This window comes from Pleurodeles waltl, chromosome 4_2 (assembly GCF_031143425.1).
Source record: "Pleurodeles waltl isolate 20211129_DDA chromosome 4_2, aPleWal1.hap1.20221129, whole genome shotgun sequence".
Lineage (NCBI taxonomy): Eukaryota > Metazoa > Chordata > Amphibia > Caudata > Salamandridae > Pleurodeles > Pleurodeles waltl.
The window spans coordinates 300,827,062-300,845,245 of record NC_090443.1 but is presented as its reverse complement, the minus strand read 5'-3'; the positions used below and the strand labels follow the sequence as shown (position 1 = coordinate 300,845,245).

Here is an 18,184-nt window from a genome sequence, read left to right as displayed (position 1 = left end):
GCATTAGTCTTCTCTTGATGTGATAGTGTGCGAATGTACGCTTTTGTGTGTGCGTGCACATTCCTACCCTATACATTGCACTGTTGTGCAAATGACGCAGAATATGAATATGGGCCTTGGGCTGAATGGTGGCCCCCGGAGCTGCACAGTCTGCAGGGACCTGCCTTGCGCTCCTGGTTTGCGCAAGTGTATCCTGAATCCAATCCCTATTGTATTGCTGTGCAGTGTGTTAGAATTATTGTTGCGCGGGCGCGGATGCGCTTCTGTGTGCCTAGCATGGAGTGCGCTGCTCTTTTGTACCATGTGTGTTGTGTGCGCGCACTGATATATGTCAGTGTGTGGTTTGTGAGCGTCTTTTATTCTGTGTGTCAGGCTTACGTGACGTGTGCGTTTATGGCCCCTCTTTCCTTTCTACGTGGCTGTGTCATGATGGGCACCACTTTGTGTGCGAGTGCGCTTAATGTGTGACCTGTGAGCGTCATCGCTGCTCTTCTGTTGTGTGGGTGCGCGCTGTGCATCATGTCCTGTGTCAGTGTGTCTTTCTGCACCTTGCGTCCGTACCTGTGTGGTGTGTCGATGCCGGCACCGCTGAGTCTGTGCGTGTGCACAACATGAAAGGTACTGCTGTTCTGTGTGTGGTATGTGTGCGTTCCTTCCTCATTGTGAGCCATGTTGTGCATTATTGGTGTGTACCAGTGCGTGGCGGGTCAGCGGGTTTGCAACTTAATGTGCTTGTCATGTTGAGCATTACTGCTTGAGTGCTGGGATTTGTAACCCGTCAGTGCCGTTATGCACACTGTTGTCTGTGTGTGCACTTCTTTGTTTCGTGACGCACAACGATATTGTGCACCAGCCCGTCGTGCGTCCGCGTGTTTCTGCTCTTTCTGTCAAGTGACATGCACGTTTGTTGTGTTTTTGCGCTCTTCTTCTGTGGGCTGTGAAGTGTGTGTGCAGTTGGTGAGGGCGCATCCTCAGGTCGGTGTCCTGCTGCGCACTGCTGGCGCGTGCACTGGCGCGCTCAGCCTGCAGCCCGCGCGGTTCGGGGCACTCAGACAGGTGGAAGCTGGGCCTTCCCGGCTCAGGTTAGGGATGTGGAGTGACGAGGAGCCCAGGTGGGAGGAGCGACTAAAGGGAGATGAGGCAGACGTCCCTTGGAATTCTCAAGAGTGCTGCGCCATTAAAAATAGATTTCAAACACCTGATGCCAGCAGACAGAGAAGGGACCCACCTGATGATGCCCCGTCTTAAGCGGCTTGCGCCTCCCACCTGGCCTACCATGAATTCAGGGCACATGCCCTTTACGCCCATATATGACATTATGCACTGCTCTCTGTGTCTGAAGTGGGCTCCACGGCATCCACCGCTACTTTTTACCCTCACCTGTAAGGAAGAGTCAGATGCCACCACATCGAGACAGATCACCTCACATTTGAACCAACGCCTCCAGTTAATAAAAGACCACACACCATGACAGACACGCAGCATCCAATCCGCCCACCAAACAGCGCCTGACCCCATCCTTTACACAATATAGGCGCGGACATCAGTCTCGTCGCCACATGTTGTCGACGAGTCTCCTTTCTTACCTGGGGTCGCAGCCGCAGTACCTGGAGCCTGTCGCGTTAGGGGAGCGACCATGGTGGGCACCTGCAGTCTCTGCCGCCCTTGGCTCGCATCCCCAGGCTGGAGGCGGACAGCAGCGGTCGGGGAGAGTGGGTCTGGGGGCGTCCAGCTCAGAAAGGCCAAGACAGGCAGCGGTGAATCTTCGACTGCGTGTGTCAAAGGGCCCGGCCAAGGCTGCTGGCCATCCCTTCAGCCAGACCTGGAGTCGGTGGCCAGAGGGTGGGCACGGGGTCAAATAACTAGAACCAGTCACAATGAGGCTCTGAAATCCCAAAGCTTCAAGAAGGCACGAGCCCCTGACCAGAGCGTGAGCGGTGCTTGCCGTGCATGGTGAAGGTCCATAAAGCCTTGGCGGGGGGCCTGCCTCTCCCCGGCGAGGATCAGTCTGAGTGAACGGGAGAAGACTGGCAAACGTATAAATCTATATCTGTATCAAACGGCTCGATGAAGACGGCAGTCCATCCTCACAGCGAGAGCTACAGCCGGTTCCCGTAGCGACAGCTCCAGCGCAATCGTGAATTAAAGAAAAAAAATCAACCCACAGTTTTTTTTTCACTCGTTGGCATGAAAAATCCCGGGTGATGGAGAAAGGAAGTCCGCTTTGTATTTTTGTCGTGGCTAATTCTTGTTTTTCTTTTCCTCGTATTATTTTCTCGCTTGGGCTGTGGGGGGGGTCCCCCCACCGGGTCTAGCTCCCTTCTATGCAATCTCCCTCATGGCCAGGCGGCGCTCTCCGGAGCAGGGCAGGATGCCCACGTTGCGGTCCGCGGCATGGCTCCGTGGTGGCCCCCCTCGCATCCCCTCCTGCCGTGGCGACCAGCGTGAAATATGAAAAAAACATAGAGAAGAAACAGGAAATCAATATTTTATCATTTTTGGAGAGGGGGGGGGCATGCGCGCTCGTTCAGATGCAACCACGGATAAATCAAGTGGGGGTATGTGCACCGCAGACGTGTGCACAGCCGGTTGTCGGATTGGGGGGGGGGGGGGGGGATCATGAATTTCATGAGGTGGGGGGGCGTTTACAGGTCACCGTTTAACAATTCCCGCCCCTTACCCATTTCCCAGAATAAGATTTGTAGACAGGTTTAAACGTATGGAATTTAATGAGACCCCAAACCACGTAGAGACGCAGATGCAGCCCCCCACCAATCTTCGACTGAAATCCCACAGGCATTTCAACTGGTCTCACAATTAGCGGCATCTCATGTCCGCATCAGTCATTAAGCCATCACCTCCAAAATACAGTTTTCGGGTGGGGATGAGGGCAGGAGGGGTCTGGCACCGTCTGGCAGATACCTAGTCCGTAGTGGTGTTAGGGGGTGGGGGGGACGTGCTTGTATGTGTGTGTGTGTGTGTGTATATATATATATATACATATACACACACAAACAAGCACATATACATTCACAATGGGAAATGAGATAAAAATATATCTACAGAGGAAATGGTATATGTTAATGTAGCAAATGGCAAATGTACAATGGATGTAATGGGGAGAGAGTATGAGGAAGAAGAGGGCTGGTGGGAATCGGGGTTGTACATACCACTGTCTGCCGTCCTAATTTCAATTTATTCCATTCGAGCGTCATATCGGCCGAGTGGTCGCTGCCCACCCTTTCCCGCCAACGCGGATTCCTTGCCAGCTCCTGTCACCTGCCCCCAACCCCAAAATAGACCCCACTTTCCGTACCCTTCTCGCGAGGGGCGGGGGCAGCTGGGAGTCTGGCCGTGGTAAAGATTGAGGGGATGATGGGATGTGGGTAAAATGTAAAAAAAAAAAAAAAAAAATCCCAGTCGCCCCCCTCACGGCTTGATGTCGACGCTCCTTCAGGTGGCGGCCGGGAAAGACGAAGAAAAGAGGCTCAATCGGCGGAGGCGAAAAAATATGCCAAGGAAAACTGAGGTTCATAAGACTATACGGGACAAAAATAGAATTTTATGTTCGAGGGACTTAAAAAATGAAAAAGGATTTCAAATAATGCCTCTTGTTTGCTGCTGAGCGATGCCGGAGCAGCGCTAACCGCTGCTGGTGGGCGGGATGGGCGTAAGGGTGGGAGGGAGATTGGAGGGGGAGGGCAAAGGGGAGGGGGCCTGATTCTTGCACAGCCTTCAGATGGGGGCTGGTACCACCGTTAAATGCTTAGTGACAGGGATGCTGGTATCCCGGTTACGGGCTTGGCGACGAGGATGTTGGTACCCAGATTACAACATTAGCGACAGGGATGCTGGTATCCTGGTTACAGGTTTTAACGTCAAGGGATGCTGGCATCCCAATTACAGGTTCAACAGCGGAGAAGCTGGTGTCTTGGATGTAGGTTTAATGACAATGATGCTGGCATCCCGGTTACATGCTTAGCAACGAGGATGTTGCTACCCGGGTTTAAAGCTTCGAACTTGGGATGCTTTTACCTGGGTAGGGCTTTAAAGACGGATGCTGCTGGTACTCCGGTCACGTGTACAGTCAGAAGTGTTACCCAAGTTAGTTGCTTAGTGAGAGGAACACTGGTATTATGATTATGTATTTAATATTAAGGATGCAAGCATCCTGGGTATTGGTTTAGCCACAGGGAATCTGTTACATCCGTTATGGATTTAGCGATTAATATGCTGCTAACCAGGTTATGATACGGACAGGCTGCTACAGGTTACATCCTTTGCAAGAGGGATGCTGATAGAAAGCAGCGGCTTAGTGGCAGTGATGCTGTGACCGGTAGCGTAATGAGCAGCAGGGTTTGCAGACAGGTATTCGGGGACTTTATTGTCAAGTTTTCTGCTACAGTTTATGTCCTAAAGACATAATTCCTGGTATAGAGTATGCCCGTAGTGAGAGAGATGCGAATATAGGTTATGTCTTTGGTGACAGGGATGCTGATAGATTATGAACCAAGTGACAGAGATACTGATGCAAGTTGTGCTCTTAGAGGCAGGGATATATCCACATGTTATGTCCTAGTAACAGGGATGCTGCTACAGGCAACAGATTTGTTGACTGGGATGCTGTGTCGCTATTTCCTTAAGTGGTAGGGATGCTGCTACATGTTATGAATGTACTCCGTTGCTGGGATACTGATACAGAATTGTCTCTACGGGCAACACATTTATTGATTGAGTTGCTCCTACTGTTGTATGACAAAATATCGTCCGTAAAATATTGTGGTACAAAAATACCATGCTAAAATCAACCACAAAAATATTGACTTTACCTGCTTAAAGTACTAGAATCTCGTGGTCAAAAATACAGTGGCTCAAAATATCATCTTTGGAGTAGTGATATAAAATATATATATATATATATCTTACCTAAGGCGGGCTCCATAGGTAGTTCTAGTTAGGACCTAGTTTCTAGAGGATAAACTTTTTTTGACTTGCCTATATCCTTGGCACCGGTTGACGAATCTTCACAAAAGTTTCCCCAAAAATTCAATGCTCACATCAGCTGCTGTCTGGAAAGTTTTGGAGTGATCCATCAAGCAGGGTCCGAGAAATTTGGGGTTTCAAAACGCCTTTTCTCCATGCATTTTTCATTTGGGATTTTGAACAGCAATAGCGCCTGAACCCCTGGATGGAATGACAGCAAATTTGGCAGAAAGGTAGCTCTTGGTCCAGAAAGCATTCTTTTCTGTTATTTGGTGTAAATACGTTCAGTAGTTTTTGAGAAATCAAAGAAAATCCAAATTTGTGTATAGGACCGCTAAGGCTTCACAAACACTCTGGATCACATGTTTAGATATGATTGGCTGACAACACTTCAACAAGAAAGTGTTGACAGCCATGTTGGGACTAGGCTTCAGCATGGGTGTGAGTTATAGTTACTTATAGTTACTTGACTTGAGATAACTGTAACTATAACAGGTGAATTTCTATGGTTCTGTATGTTTAGAATGTGAGCTTATCTATAACGTCCATATAACCTTTGTTTTTTTAAAGTATATATATAAATATACATGTATATATATATATATATACACACACACACACACAGCCATATATATAGATAAAACAAATCTATAACATTTATTGCAAAATAAATTTATTAAATTATAAATTACAATGCTTTTATTACCCACATTAAATACTCCTTAAATTGAAATATATAATACCACATAAACATTTGCCTCATTATATTTAATACAAATCCTAAAACACATGTTAAATTAATGGTTACACTTAAAATTTAAAAATATATAACAAACATGGATATTTTCAAACTATTATAGTAAATAATTCTAAAGATAAAACATATTTATGTAGAGATGCAAACATTAGTGGTGGAGGGCATCATATTTAATATTCTAACTCCAATCTAACAAACATTGAGGAAAGTTTTTGCATTGGGAGGGGGTTCACCTTTACTATTCTATCTCTGACCTAAGAGATAAGGATGCTGGCACCCCAAATACAGGTTCAAAAGCGGAGAAGCTGGTGACTTGGACATAGGTTTAATGACAATGATGCTGGCATCCCAGTTAAATGCTTATCAACAAGGATGCTGCTACCCAGGTTGGAAGCTTTCAACTTGGGATGCTGTTCCCTGGGTAGGGCTTTAAAGACGGATGTATGGTAAAAAAATATTGGGGAAAGTGTATACAGTAAGGGTCAGATTTACTATTCCAACTCCAGTATAACAAACACTGGAGAGAGTGCATACATTGGGACGGGAGGCAGATTTAATATTCTAACTCCAATCTATCAAACATTGAGGAAAGCAAATACATTGGTGGTTCAGATTTACTCTTCTAACTCCAGTTCAACAAACGTTGAGAAAAGTGTATACAATTGGGAGCAGGGGAGTGGGGGTGTCAGATTTGCTATTTTAACTCCAACCTAACGAACATTGGGACATGTGTATTTATTGGTGGAGGAGGGGGTCAAATGTAGGGCCTCGTTATGAGGATGGCAGTCTTTAGACCGCCAGCCTCACTGTGATGGTTGGACTGCAACACTCCTGGTGGTCTGACCACCACATTATGACCCTGGCGGTCAGACCACCTAGGGGACTGCTGTACCCACCAGAAACAAGGTTCCAGATGGGGTGACGGTGGTCAGACTCATGGTCAGCCATGGCTGTGCTGAGTTCAGCACCGACATGCTGATCATGAGTCCCCTTCGTGCCAGCCTTTTTCTGGCAGTTTAACCGCCATGAAAAGGCTGGCAGAAAGGAAGTGCTAGGGGCCACAGGGGGGCCTCTGCACTGGCAACAGCCATGTCATGGGCAGTGCAGGGTCTCCCCTGCCCAGCACCCTCAGAATGTGCACTGTCTGCTGTTCTGTGTTGTTGTGCTATGGTATTGGCCTCGGCTCCCTTAAGGGAGCCGAGGCCAATACCGTAGCACTGTTCCCGCTGGGCTGACTGGCAGGATGTCATAATACTATATTCCTGCCGGTCTGCCAATGGGAGCATAGTAATACAACTCGGAATGAGGCCTCCGGGTTGATGGCGGTCTCATCCCTGCACGTTTGGCGGTCGGATCGTCTGACCACCAAACTTGTAATCAAGCTCTTAATGTTTTCACCCAAGTCTGAACAACATAGGGGGAAAATATATAAAATAAGTGGGCCATATTTACTATTCCACCTCCAGTCTAGACCACACTTAGGGATCATGCATATATTTATGGCTATGATAAAATTAACTATTCCAACTCAAGTCTAGCAAATACTATAGAAAGTACTTGCTTTAGAGATTTACTACTTTAACTCTAGTCCTAAGAAACAGCGGGAAAAGTGTATATATTAGGAAGGTGGAAGATGTTCTATCCTAAGTCCAAGCTAGCAAACAATGGGGAAAGTACATACATTAGGGAATTCAGATTGACTATTTTAACTCCATTCCAACAAACACTGGAGAAAGTGCATACATTTTGGGGTTGGTGGACAGATTTACTATTTCAACTGCAAGCTAAAAAACATTGGGGGAAGGGTATAAATTAGAAGACTCCTATTTACAATGCTAACTGAAATCTAATATTGAAGAAAGTGCTTACATTTTGGGTTCAGATTTAATATTCTAACTCTAGTCTGAAAACACTGGGGAAGTGCAAACATTGGTAGAGGAGGGGATCAACTTTAATGTTCTAACTCCATCTAAGATAAACTGGGATACGATCATATATTGGCGGTGGGTGGTCAGATTTACTACTGTAACTCCAGTCTAACAAATAATGAAAAATGTGCATCAATTTAGGGTTTCAAATATAATGCAAACTATTTCAAAATTTAAATTAATTATTGGAAAATCCTAAATATATTAAAAACTAAAAAGCTAAATGAAACTTAAAAATTGAGAAATGTATCAGAAATACAAAAATATTTTTTTATTATATAGATAAATTTTATTATGATTATTTTTATTATTACATATAATTATTGAAATATACAGCACCCCTCATCCTTCCCAACAAAACACACAAAAATAAAAAATTATTACATCTGTTATGATTTAAACAACATTTATATTTATTTATAATGTAACTATTTTCTACAAGAAAACAGCATGCCCATTCCTCCAATACACCACACATACCAAATATATAAAAGAATAAAACATCTAAAAAAAACATGAGCATTTTATAATATTAAACAAAAAACAATAATTTGTGTACACTTTACAAAATAACACCCCATCCAAATCTCCATACACAACACCACCAATAACACACAGTTTTTGACCAAAATATTGAGTTGGAAATATTGTGTAAAGAATAATATATTCACATTTATATTGTGACATCAAAAACATAATGAGCAGGAATATCCCAGGCAAGAATATCTTTTTTATTGCTGTCCTTATTATTAATATAAAAATGTAATTGCTAAATATATAGTTGTGTGTTTTATAATTTTGACAATATTATTGTACTGTTATATGTGCTTTATGTTTTTTAATGTTTTTTTATGATGTTGTGAAATTGTTCTAGTGAATTATCAAATTAGTATTTTAACTATTTGTTTAGTTTCTAAAGTATTTTTAAAATAAATAATTACAGTAAAACATGTTAATTTTAATTTACAATTTTAATATATTAGGGTGCTTTAATTATTTTAATTTTAAAGTAGCTAATTGTTTTATGTAACGTGGTGCAGCGTTCATACAGGGCGATGGTGGGAAATTTACTAAATATTACATTTATGATATTTTTTGATTTAATGTAAACATTCATATAGTGTTCTTTAGTGTGTTTACATTTTTATTTTGTATTGAATATTAAACTTTTGACATTTAATATGTTAAATTTACATTGTACATTGTTCATTGTAGGCATAATGTATTGAATAACTAATGTGGAAATGTTTTAAATGTTATTTTTAAGAATAAAAAACAATAAGTGTATTCATATTTTTAAAATGTATTTGGCAATTATATATTTGTACATATCATGAGCCTCATTACGAGTTTGGTGGTACGTAGACCGCCAGGGTGGCGTTGGTGGTCCGGCAGCCGTTGGGTTGGCGGTCACACTGCCATATTATGAGTGATTGGGGCCTATGAAGCACAGACCACCAACGTCACAAGGGTGCACAAACAGGCTGGCGGAGACAGTGTTTCCACCGGACACATTATGAGGTTGCACACCACCAATGTGATGGTGGCGGTCCAACCACCACATCCCAGCAGGCAGAAATGGGGACTTTAAAGGAAGACACTCACCTGCAGGCAGCCTCACACTTCCGGTGCTGCCATGGAGCCCATCACACACGCCCTGTCATTACTGCTGATCATCGATGGAGCATAAAATCCACTCCGCCGTGGATGTAACAACCCATAAATACACACACCTACCTGTCTAATTACGCTCAACAACAGATCATTATGCTCGCACCGTCAGCCACAACAGATGGTGCTCACACTACGGGCACTAAGTACACTTGTCATTGTGTCCCACATCGGAACCACACACATAGAAGGGCACATGGACAGCCATAAAATGCCCCCTTTGAGCAGGTCACTCACGCTGCACTGCAACACTACATAAAAACACACGTCTGACCATCTCAGGCACAGGGAAAGTGAAGTGTACACAACATTGTGACACACAACACCAACAACACACCAAAATCACATCTACAAATACATCTTACACACACACATTCATCACCTGTCATGGACTGTCAGCACATTCAACACACACTTGAATGGATGTTGAATGGAACACAAACACCACTCCCATTAAACAGCCCTGCAATGGACACACACATCACCCACATATCAACACAATGGGAGGATAATGGGATGCACAATGGACAGGGGTCCCCGTGGCACTCCCCTCGCCCTCTGGGCCACTGGGTCCTTCTGTATCGGTGGTGTCTTAACCTGATGTCCCGTGGCCAGATGCTTCCCCACTCAGATGTGCCCTGTCTCCTTCGCTTGCCTGTGCTAATGCTGCAAATACAAAGATAAATGGGTCACCAGATGTCCATGATCACATGTGAACAACAGTTGTGATTAGCAAACATTACTGTGATGTCTACTAGACCCCAGTAACAAACTCCACCTAAGTGGCCCATACGTGTGTAATACCAAATTCATGCATGCCATCTGAACTGTCACCAGTTGCCCAAATTAAATTCAGGATCTCAGACAACTACAATTGCATGGCTGAAGTTGTGTAATCAGAGTAACCATTCAACAAGTAGGAGATCTCATCAGCCACAAAACTTTGCCCCACAGAGCAGACCCCAGTTACCTGTTGCTATATAGTAGTAGGTTAATGCCAAATGTATTCCCACAGATACCACACAAGGTCATGCACACATCTATTTGTCAAATGCATAATGCCTTAGCTATAAGAAATGATGCTCCAAAATCCTGCATGTTGCAGGCAAAAGTACAATAGCCTGGAGAAGGTGACATGGAAATACTCACGTCACACTGGAAGTAGTTCCATGATGCACATTGCAACAAGTGATATTTGTCCTAATAGAGTCACGGAGGAAGTACTAATGTAGCTCAGATAGGCCACACATGTGGCATGGGAATGGACACTATAGACATGCGCAATATGTAAGGGAGAGAGGACCTCAAAATCACCCACACAATAAATCAGCAAGCCCCATTGTAATCACCACTAATGTCTGGTATCCCTTACAATGACATACTCAGAGTGCATCAGTAGACGCCGTTAGCACCATGGATGTCGGAGAGGCCTTGAGATTTGCAAGTGCTTGTTGAAGGCCCCCAACATGTTGCCCAATTGGAAGCTACAACACTATCTCCATCATGGTCATGCAGACACAGACTCGTGTCTGTGGATGAATGCTTGTATACAAACACATGATTTAAACATAACTTAAAATCACTCCATGATGCATGCCAACAGTCAGGTCACAAACGTTACCCATTGCACGTCTGCAGTGCACTTTGATACATGTTGCCACATCAATGGCATAGAAATGCACATTGTGGCTCAAAACTCTAGTCCTACCTGTCATGTCCTTCTTAGCTTCTGAAGTTGTACATGCCACCAGACATTCTATGATGCATGAGGGAATATGTCAGCCAATAAACAATGGTGACGCACTCCTGTATACGGCACGACATGCAATGAACTCCCACTGTAAATGGCTTATTCCACACACAGGTTGCCAGGCCCATAATTGTGAGGGATTGCAGACATCAACCCATCAACACAGGTAGACCATACATGAAAGAACAGCTTAAAAATGTTATGCCCATGAGAAAGAGACCCATGCTGACATGTAGGCACAAGGCATGTTGGAAACAGTGATGGCACATGAATCATGTTGATGGACATTCCCTACTTACCAAGGAAAAGTTGGGATCTGTAGCTGCAACCAAAGTACAATGTATGGTCTGTCACAAGTATGATGGCCATCTTCACATTACAGACTGCAGTGAGGCACGAGCACCTGTCACACGCTGAAGACAAGTAGCCTCTGGGTGGCAGATGTCCATATGCTCATTTGACCAGACACATGGCTGAAGATAGTGATCTATAGCTTACTTACCATTAGCCTGTGACACCGAGGAGTAGTGGTCTGTTACAGAGAATTTACACATACTATAACAAGAAAGAGTACTTGATTGATCACTGTGTAAATCCATATGTTGTCCCTGGATAGCAAGAGTCTTGTGGATTGTACACAGTTATGTCATAGGTCCCTGGGCCAATAGGAAAGACACATGACATGTCTACACAAACAATCACTCATCTACTGTGTGACACATGGCTCACCTCTAATTGTCAGGGTGTCAGGTTATGCTCAACAACAGCTCCTCGCATCGTCAGCCACATCATATGTGGGTCACGCTACGGGTACCTTGTACACTTGTCATTGTGTCCCACGTCCGAACCACACACATAGAAGGGCAAATGGACAGTCACACTACATTGGGCAGGTCACTCACAGTGCACTGCAACACCAATTAAAAACACACGTCTGACCATCTCAGGCACAGGAACAGTGAAGTGTACACAGCATTGTGACACACAACACCAACAACACACCAAAATCACATCTACAAATACAACTCACACACTCACATTCATCACATGTCATGGACTGTGATCACATTCAACACACATTTGTATGGGTGTTGCATGGAACACAAACACCACTCCCATTAAACAGCCCTGCAATGGACACACATATCACCGATATTGCAACACAATGGGAGGATAATGGGATTCACAGTAGGCAAAGGGGCAAATATACAAGGATCACTATGCAAACAATACCTGCACAATAGGGATAGGAGCATCTGAAACGCTCAGGGAAGGAGGCTGCACTGGGACACATCACTTTGTATATACCCCTTAAACAACATTTTCAGAGAAACTGGCCCTACAGGTATCTCAGTGGCAAAGTGGCAAACAATACTAGAGCTAAGTGACATGCCTATCTGCACAGTGTAGAAGTGCAAGCCAACACAGCACACACAACTCCAACTGCGTGGGACATACCTGCAAGGTACACACCTAAATAGACACATGCACCGTCAAATGCAAAGAAACCTAGCACAACTGAACATACTCCATGTCTTCACAAGCAAAACCAACCTGCCTCACATTAGATGAATCCATAATCCATGTCAGGGGACAAGTATAACACCATATATGCTCACATTGGACAACACAAGATAAAATACCATAACAAACAGTACACAATTCCATGACATCACCATTGAAGTTATACCCACATATCCATACAGTCAACATATACCGTTGTCATGGAAGACACCAGCACTCTTCACAAAGTCAGACACTGCAAACAACAGCAAATGGATCAGTAAGCAGACTGAAACACTCACAACTGTAGACACACAACACAAGTCACTTAGGAACAGCATAAAGGTAGAAAAGAAATTGCAGGACAAATGTATACCCCAAAACCCCTTCCTGTTTGGGCTTTATTACATGACTTTTTCAGAAAATCCAAGGCCCTTGGCCAATCCATATGTCGCTACACAGGCACACCATTGAGCAATCACTTGACTCCTAACTGACAGGGAACCTCCACAGGAAGGGGCATCAAGTGGACAGACAGGCAACTCCGGGATCATCTTTTGGGGGGTCGGATGTGGGAAGGGTGGGTTTGGTCTTGGGTTTGGGAGGGGGTGGACCGCTTCTTGGTGGGGGTGGGCTTCTTCTTGGGGTGGAGGGGTATGGGTGCTTGCAAGGGGGCAGGTGTTACAGGTGAGGGCTTGGAGGTGGAAGGGAGGGGTAGGAAGGTGTGTCAAGGCCTCTTGGGTTTGGGATGGGGTGGAGGGAACAGGGGAAAGGTCAAGGTCAAACAAAAAACTTTCTTAGGTACACGGGTACAGAGAGCAGAAGAGGGTGGGGATTAGGAGGTCGAGGGAATGGTTGTTTGCTGTGTTAATGTCTTGGGTGTGTGCATGTGGTAGGTATGTTTGTGTTTGGGTGGTGTCTCTTGCGTGAGTGGGTGTTTGGGGGCTGGGCAGTAGATGGAGGAGCTGGTGGATTTATGCGTATCTGTTATAGGGGTGTCTTTGGTATGATGGTACTGATGGATGTATGGGTGTTTTATTGGGGTGGTGTCTGTGAGTATGGTGGATGTCTGTGTGTCAGTTGATGTGCTGTCTGTGGGTACAGTGGTTGTGGTGGGTGTGTCACTGACCGTTGTGGTGGTGCCTGTGGGTATGCTTGATGTCATGTGTGTTATGCTGGGGGTTGTGGGGGTGTCTGGGAAAGTGGTGACTGATGTTATGTCTGTGGGTATCAGTTGTTTGCCTGTGTGTTTTGTGGTGCTTTTGTCTGTGTGTGCTGCTCTTGTGCTTTGAGATGAGTGCATGTGGATCGGTATTTGTGCTTTGCGTTGAAAGGGGAATAGGTGATTTGGATTAGGAAAGGAGAGGTGAAAGGGGGGCTGATGGTGGTGGAGGGTGACTGGGTGCCATCAGTGTGGAGGCCAGAGCCTGAAAAGATCTCTGTAGGCCAGACATTTCATCATGAATGCCTCCCAGGAATGCATTTGTCTGATGGAGATGGGTTGTCAATCCATGGATGGCATTCACAACGGCTGTCTGACTCAGAGAGATACTTTCAAGAGGTCAATAGCCTCCTCACTGAGGGCAGCAGGGGTAACAGGGGCCTGGGTGGAGGTGCATGCCGCAAAGGAGACACCCACTCTCTTGGGTGAGCATGCACGGCCAACTGAGTGCGGAGCAACAGGGAGGGCAGTGAAAGAACGGGAGTCGTGGACAAAGATGGTATAGGGGTATGCCCTGATGGGTCCGCCACCACTAAGTAGTGTCCACTGGAGGAAAAATGTGATGATTAGGAGGATGTTTCCGTGTCCCCTGTGACACTCCCCTCACCCCCTGGGCCACTGAGTCGCTCTGTGTTGGTGGTGTCTTGACCCAATGTCCCATGGCCAGATGCCAGCTGTGCCATATCTCATTCGCTTCCCGGTGCTGTTGCTGAAAATACAAAGAGACATTGGGTCACCACCTGTCCATGATCACACGTGAACAACAGTTGTGATTAGCGAACATTACCATGATGTCTACTAGGTCCCAGCAACAAACTTTACCTAAGCGGCCCATACATGTGCCGTACCATATGAATGCATGCCATCTGAACTGTTACCAGTTGCCCACATGAAATTCAGGATCTCAGGCAACTACAATTGCATGGCTGAAGTTGTGCAATCAGAGTAACCATTCAACAAGAATGAGACCTCATCAAGCTCAAAGCTTTGCCACACAGAGCAGACCCAGGTAACTGTTGCCATACAGTAGTAGACTAATGCCAAATGCATTTCCACAGATATTACACAAGGTCATGCACACATCTGTTTGTCATATACATAATGCCCCAGCAATAACACATGGTGCTCCAAAATCCTGCATGTTGTAGACAAAAGTACAATAGCCTGGAGAAGGTGACATGGAAATACTCACGTCACACTGGAAGTAGTTCCACTGTGCACACTTCAACAAGTGATATTTGTCACAATAGAGTCACGGAGGACGTACTAATGTAACTCAGAAAGGCCACACATGTGACATGGAAATGAACAGTATAGACATCATGTGCAATATGTCAGGGAGAGATGTCCCCAAACACCACAACACAATAAAACAGCAAGCCACAGTGTAATGACCACTAATGTCTGGCATCCCTTACAATGACATACCAAGTGCATAAGTAGACACCATTAGTCCCTTAAATGTTGGAGAGGGCCTGAGATTCGCAAGTGCTTGTTGAAGGTCCTCAACATGTTGCCCAATTGGAAGCTACAACACTGTCTCCATCATGGTAATGCAGACACAGATTTCTGTTTATGGATGAATGCTTGTACCCAAACATATGATTTAAACATAACTGCAAGTCACTCCATGATGCATGCCAACTGTCAGGTCAGAAACCTTACCCATTGCACATGTGCAGTGCACTTTGATACATGCTGCCACATCACTGGCATAGAAATGCACATTGTATCTTAAAACTCTAGGCCCACCTATCTTGTCCTTCGTGGCTTCTGAAGTTGTACGTGCTCCTGGCATGCTATGACGCCGGAGGGACTATGTCAGCCAATTAGCAATGGTGTCGCACTCCTGTATATGACACAACATGAAATGTACTCCCATTGTAAATGGCTTATTCCACACACAGGTTGCCAGGCACATATTTGTGCGGGAATACAGGCATCAACCCATTAACACAGGTAGACCATGCATGAAACAGCAGCTTAAAAATGTTATGCCCATGAGAAAGGGACGCATGCTGACGTGTAGACACAATGAACGTTGGCAAGAGTAATGGCACTTAAACCATGTCAATGGACATTCCCTATTTACCAAGGGAAAGTAGTGATCTGTAGCTGCACCCAAAGTACAATGTATGCTCTGTCACAGGTATGATGGCCATCTTCACATTACAGACTGCAGTGAGATTCAAGCATCTGTCATACGATGAAGACAAGTAGCCTCTGGGTACTCATTTCACCAGACACATGGCTGAGCACAGTGATCCATAGCTTACTTACCTTTAGCCTGTAACACTGAGGAGTAGGGGTCTGTTGCATAGGATTTACAAATACTACAACAACAAACAGTACTTGATTGATCACTGTGCACAGCCATATGTTGTCCCTGGAGAGCAAGTGGCTTGTGGATTGTACACAGTTATATCCTAGGTACCTGGTCCAGTAGGCAAGACACTTGATATTTCTACACAAACAATCACTCATCTACTGTGTGACACATAGCTCATCTCTAATTGTCAGGGGGGCTATCAGAACCTAACATATTCACTTGGCAATGTGACAGGCAGGAATATTCCCTGCACTCACCCCCTTGTGACTGCTGTGCTATCCTCAAACACCCATCAAGCTCTTGGTAGGCCACCGTCAGTATGCGGGCCAATAGAGGGGTCATGGTCCAAGGGCACCCCGTCCACGTTGGGAGGACATCCCCAGCTGGACCTCAGCGATTTTCCTGGCCCAGCATCTCAGGTGTTCCCACCTTTTCTTGCATTGGGTGCTCCACCGGCTGTGGACCACTAAAGTCCGTACCTTTCCTGGCAATGTCTCTCCATAGTGACTTCTGTTGATGGGCATTGACCTGCATGGATGCAAAAGACAAATCAAGAGATTATAATCACAAGCTTCTCCACAAATGGTTGAGGTACAAACCTGTCTGTAACATCAAGCTAGGACTTTTCTATTTGTCAATACTTCCCATGTGTAACAGACAGAAGCCAATACGAACATGGACAAGACTACAGACATATATATTTCCACCTGCACCCTTCTCAGGCCCTACAGGGACTAAGCAAGCTTACTGACATCTGGTAGCCCATGCTCTAGCAAACTGTATTGTGATGTGAGCCACAATAAACACTGCACACCTATGTGACTTCTGAAGGGCAAACTAATTAGGCATGAATGGACCAACACATTCACATTCTGTGACAATGACTCACTGCATGTAGTCACTACAGGCAACTGCCAGAGTACAAATGCCCATTACACATGAGTAACAATGAAGGGGCTGGCATGATGGGTACAGGAAGTGTCTTCCATGTCCATGTGTGGAGATGTGGAGTGACAAATGCAGACTCACGCAACTTTAGGGGGTGGGGATATATGCTATGTACCTGTACCACAGAACACTCCTTTGTACGTATGTGTCCATCCTACAGAGATGACATCCAACTAACAAAGGCATGCATTGCACAGTTTCTGCTATGTGACCAAGCTACGTACTCATATATCATTGCCTCCCACGAATCAACACACTGTGTGCACTGTGGGACTGTCAGTTATGCAATACGCCTGTACAGGACAAATATGACCTGTGGGAAGGTGACAACAGAACTGTGGGAATAAGGGACCTGTCATGAGTGTAAGACACAGATTGACAATGATGCTAAGTGCACATATGGACTAGATTAATGATTTACCTGTGTACACATTCCTAATCTAGTCGTAGGAATTAGGCAGTCAGGGCTGGTTTTGCTACCAGAGCTTCATATTGGTCACATGGCAGGATCTGGTGGGGTACAGGGAGTGGGTACAGTACCACAGTTGCATAGCCACAGTGACTCTCACACAGCCTAGACAAGTTCCCATAATGGGAGGAGATACATGTGACAGGCCCTGGTCTCTGCAGGTGGAGCTGACAGAACCTACATGACCTCCATTCCCATCACTTCCATGAATGACAGTACATCATGTAGCCTACAGCAATCTGGTATGTGGTGTGTGTGTGGCAACTTGAAGGGGCAAAGTGACTCATGATGTGCCTTACTCACAACAGTATAGCAAGGGCAGATGGGTTTGAAAGAGCTGTGGCACCATACACATTGCTCACATGACTCTCAACTGACTCATACAAATGTGTACACAGTTAATGCTCTCATGCACATACATGTCGTCTGACATTTAAAACAATCATGAGGAAAGAGATGTCAGTGGATGGCTGTAATGTCTCTCTACCTATTTATGTGCACCCAACACAAGGATGATCTAGGACCCAAAAAACCTCACACAACACAATGTGACTGAACTTAACATATGGCATACACCACCAATACCTGCACATTGACCATCCCTTGATGCCACACAGACTACAA

At 45.1% G+C, this 18,184-nt stretch overlaps 1 protein-coding gene across 1 annotated transcript in view; it reads right to left on the bottom strand.

Moving 5' to 3' along the window:
* GRIN2B (glutamate ionotropic receptor NMDA type subunit 2B) overlaps positions 1-3,672 on the bottom strand; it is a 396,105-nt gene extending 392,433 nt beyond the window's left edge. Inside the window, exons 1-2 of the mRNA XM_069231240.1 lie at positions 3,171-3,672; positions 1,587-2,427 (exon numbers count right to left, since the gene is read on the bottom strand). The gene's annotated coding sequence lies outside the window, so the exon portion shown is untranslated. The remainder of the gene's footprint in view (positions 1-1,586; positions 2,428-3,170) is intronic.
* Between the last annotated feature and the right edge of the window lie 14,512 nt (positions 3,673-18,184).